We start from the raw sequence: 5,159 nt of genomic DNA on the forward strand, positions 1-5,159 counted from the left end.
CGGTCCAAGCCGGATGCGGATTCGTATTGACCAGCCATGCCATCTCTGGGATACGAACCCGGTTCACCTCAATGGAAGGCGAGCGCTCTAGCCCCTGAGCCATCGCGGCGCAAGATTTCCAGTAATTCCCTGTGGTCGGTCCAAGCCGGATGCGGATTCGTATTGACCAGCCATGCCATCTCTGGGATACGAACCCGGTTCACCTCAATGGAAGGCGAGCGCTCTAGCCCCTGAGCCATCGCGGCGCAAGATTTCCAGTAATTCCCTGTGGTCGGTCCAAGCCGGATGCGGATTCGTATTGACCAGCCATGCCATCTCTGGGATACGAACCCGGTTCACTTCAATGGAAGGCGAGCGCTCTAGCCCCTGAGCCATCGCGGCGCAAGATTTCCAGTAATTCCCTGTGGTCGGTCCAAGCCGGATGCGGATTCGTATTGACCAGCCATGCCATCTCTGGGATACGAACCCGGTTCACCTCAATGGAAGGCGAGCGCTCTAGCCCCTGAGCCATCGCGGCGCAAGATTTCCAGTAATTCCCTGTGGTCGGTCCAAGCCGGATGCGGATTCGTATTGACCAGCCATGCCATCTCTGGGATACGAACCCGGTTCACTTCAATGGAAGGCGAGCGCTCTAGCCCCTGAGCCATCGCGGCGCAAGATTTCCAGTAATTCCCTGTGGTCGGTCCAAGCCGGATGCGGATTCGTATTGACCAGCCATGCCATCTCTGGGATACGAACCCGGTTCACTTCAATGGAAGGCGAGCGCTCTAGCCCCTGAGCCATCGCGGCGCAAGATTTCCAGTAATTCCCTGTGGTCGGTCCAAGCCGGATGCGGATTCGTATTGACCAGCCATGCCATCTCTGGGATACGAACCCGGTTCACCTCAATGGAAGGCGAGCGCTCTAGCCCCTGAGCCATCGCGGCGCAAGATTTCCAGTAATTCCCAGTGGTCGGTCCAAGCCGGATGCGGATTCGTATTGACCAGCCATGCCATCTCTGGGATACGAACCCGGTTCACTTCAATGGAAGGCGAGCGCTCTAGCCCCTGAGCCATCGCGGCGCAAGATTTCCAGTAATTCCCTGTGGTCGGTCCAAGCCGGATGCGGATTCGTATTGACCAGCCATGCCATCTCTGGGATACGAACCCGGTTCACCTCAATGGAAGGCGAGCGCTCTAGCCCCTGAGCCATCGCGGCGCAAGATTTCCAGTAATTCCCTGTGGTCGGTCCAAGCCGGATGCGGATTCGTATTGACCAGCCATGCCATCTCTGGGATACGAACCCGGTTCACTTCAATGGAAGGCGAGCGCTCTAGCCCCTGAGCCATCGCGGCGCAAGATTTCCAGTAATTCCCTGTGGTCGGTCCAAGCCGGATGCGGATTCGTATTGACCAGCCATGCCATCTCTGGGATACGAACCCGGTTCACTTCAATGGAAGGCGAGAGCTCTAGCCCCTGAGCCATCGCGGCGCAAGATTTCCAGTAATTCCCTGTGGTCGGTCCAAGCCGGATGCGGATTCGTATTGACCAGCCATGCCATCTCTGGGATACGAACCCGGTTCACTTCAATGGAAGGCGAGCGCTCTAGCCCCTGAGCCATCGCGGCGCAAGATTTCCAGTAATTCCCTGTGGTCGGTCCAAGCCGGATGCGGATTCGTATTGACCAGCCATGCCATCTCTGGGATACGAACCCGGTTCACTTCAATGGAAGGCGAGCGCTCTAGCCCCTGAGCCATCGCGGCGCAAGATTTCCAGTAATTCCCTGTGGTCGGTCCAAGCCGGATGCGGATTCGTATTGACCAGCCATGCCATCTCTGGGATACGAACCCGGTTCACTTCAATGGAAGGCGAGCGCTCTAGCCCCTGAGTCATCGCGGCGCAAGATTTCCAGTAATTCCCTGTGGTCGGTCCAAGCCGGATGCGGATTCGTATTGACCAGCCATGCCATCTCTGGGATACGAACCCGGTTCACCTCAATGGAAGGCGAGCGCTCTAGCCCCTGAGCCATCGCGGCGCAAGATTTCCAGTAATTCCCTGTGGTCGGTCCAAGCCGGATGCGGATTCGTATTGACCAGCCATGCCATCTCTGGGATACGAACCCGGTTCACTTCAATGGGAGGCGAGCGCTCTAGCCCCTGAGTCATCGCGGCGCAAGATTTCCAGTAATTCCCTGTGGTCGGTCCAAGCCGGATGCGGATTCGTATTGACCAGCCATGCCATCTCTGGGATACGAACCCGGTTCACTTCAATGGAAGGCGAGCGCTCTAGCCCCTGAGTCATCGCGGCGCAAGATTTCCAGTAATTCCCTGTGGTCGGTCCAAGCCGGATGCGGATTCGTATTGACCAGCCATGCCATCTCTGGGATACGAACCCGGTTCACTTCAATGGGAGGCGAGCGCTCTAGCCCCTGAGTCATCGCGGCGCAAGATTTCCAGTAATTCCCTGTGGTCGGTCCAAGCCGGATGCGGATTCGTATTGACCAGCCATGCCATCTCTGGGATACGAACCCGGTTCACTTCAATGGGAGGCGAGCGCTCTAGCCCCTGAGTCATCGCGGCGCAAGATTTCCAGTAATTCCCTGTGGTCGGTCCAAGCCGGATGCGGATTCGTATTGACCAGCCATGCCATCTCTGGGATACGAACCCGGTTCACTTCAATGGAAGGCGAGCGCTCTAGCCCCTGAGCCATCGCGGCGCAAGATTTCCAGTAATTCCCTGTGGTCGGTCCAAGCCGGATGCGGATTCGTATTGACCAGCCATGCCATCTCTGGGATACGAACCCGGTTCACTTCAATGGAAGGCGAGAGCTCTAGCCCCTGAGCCATCGCGGCGCAAGATTTCCAGTAATTCCCTGTGGTCGGTCCAAGCCGGATGCGGATTCGTATTGACCAGCCATGCCATCTCTGGGATACGAACCCGGTTCACTTCAATGGAAGGCGAGCGCTCTAGCCCCTGAGCCATCGCGGCGCAAGATTTCCAGTAATTCCCTGTGGTCGGTCCAAGCCGGATGCGGATTCGTATTGACCAGCCATGCCATCTCTGGGATACGAACCCGGTTCACTTCAATGGAAGGCGAGCGCTCTAGCCCCTGAGCCATCGCGGCGCAAGATTTCCAGTAATTCCCTGTGGTCGGTCCAAGCCGGATGCGGATTCGTATTGACCAGCCATGCCATCTCTGGGATACGAACCCGGTTCACTTCAATGGAAGGCGAGCGCTCTAGCCCCTGAGCCATCGCGGCGCAAGATTTCCAGTAATTCCCTGTGGTCGGTCCAAGCCGGATGCGGATTCGTATTGACCAGCCATGCCATCTCTGGGATACGAACCCGGTTCACTTCAATGGAAGGCGAGCGCTCTAGCCCCTGAGTCATCGCGGCGCAAGATTTCCAGTAATTCCCTGTGGTCGGTCCAAGCCGGATGCGGATTCGTATTGACCAGCCATGCCATCTCTGGGATACGAACCCGGTTCACCTCAATGGAAGGCGAGCGCTCTAGCCCCTGAGCCATCGCGGCGCAATATTTCCAGTAATTCCCTGTGGTCGGTCCAAGCCGGATGCGGATTCGTATTGACCAGCCATGCCATCTCTGGGATACGAACCCGGTTCACTTCAATGGAAGGCGAGCGCTCTAGCCCCTGAGTCATCGCGGCGCAAGATTTCCAGTAATTCCCTGTGGTCGGTCCAAGCCGGATGCGGATTCGTATTGACCAGCCATGCCATCTCTGGGATACGAACCCGGTTCACTTCAATGGAAGGCGAGCGCTCTAGCCCCTGAGCCATCGCGGCGCAAGATTTCCAGTAATTCCCTGTGGTCGGTCCAAGCCGGATGCGGATTCGTATTGACCAGCCATGCCATCTCTGGGATACGAACCCGGTTCACTTCAATGGGAGGCGAGCGCTCTAGCCCCTGAGTCATCGCGGCGCAAGATTTCCAGTAATTCACTGTGGTCGGTCCAAGCCGGATGCGGATTCGTATATACCAGCCATGTCATCGCTGGGATTCGAACCCGGCTCACCTCATTGGATTGTTGATTTTTCTTTTAACAACAGTTGCGACAGATAAACAGAAAGTGACGAAACATTTTCTGCCATTCCCTCCACAAAATTGCTTTGTAAAGGTGAAAAACATATTTCTTTGCGAAGACAGAAATTTTAAATATTCATTAGATGACTTAAAGGTGCGGCTTTTAATGAAGCATTAAGTTGTAGACTTATAATTTGATTAAAGCACACTACAAGTACAATACAAAAAATTCTTCCAAAAAAGATTCAAAACCTTTGAGACTTCTATATGCAAATTGGACTTAAACAAAAAAACAACTAATGTGTCATTTAAACTTAGTATTGTTTTCGTTTTTAGCAGCTTGTTAATTTTTACATTTTAATTTTACAGGCAGAAAAATTAAAAATGCAATTTAGATAATTTTATGCTTTTCCAAAATATTATAAAAACTTTGCACACATTAAAATTGAAGCAAAAATTTAAAAATCTTTAGTAAACAGTTGCTTTAGTTGAAATAAGTCAAGAAAGCTTAATTGAAGTGGAAAAAGTAATTATTTCTGTACTCAGAAAACATCTGGTACTCTTGTAAGATTATCTCATGATAAAGGTTGGCATTCATTAACGGACATTCATTAAGCATGAGTATCGCTCCCTCCCTCCCCCCAAACAAAAAAACACTTTTGTTAATTTTATTGAAATTAAGTTCAGTTCAACAGACTGAAGTCTGGTAAATATTTTAATCGAATTTACACATCAATGGATTTGAGAGCTCCAGTTAATAGTTCAGCACATAATTTTTTTGACAGGCTTCCAGTAATTGGAACGATAATTGACACAAGAGGTATTGCTTCGCCCTGTTTTTAAAAGAATTTTATATTTCATAGTAAATATTTAAAACAAAAAAATTACAGGTTCAACATTGTAAAAACGTCCTTTCAATATCATTACATGATACTGCCAATTATAGTTAAATATTGCGTCGATGATCTGAATAGATAGCCGATGATCTGATTGAATCATCCATTTGATTCAATTGTTTTTGAGGTCCTTAATATTTGATTCGAATCTATTAGTTTAAAGATATTCAAGAATTGAAAAAGTAATTTTGTTTGATTCGAATCCCTTAAATTCGTTCTTATAATCTCTGCTCTTATCATCTGC

This window comes from Parasteatoda tepidariorum, chromosome 1, assembly GCF_982258835.1.
Source record: "Parasteatoda tepidariorum strain Cologne lab strain chromosome 1, Ptep-v5.0, whole genome shotgun sequence".
Lineage (NCBI taxonomy): Eukaryota > Metazoa > Arthropoda > Arachnida > Araneae > Theridiidae > Parasteatoda > Parasteatoda tepidariorum.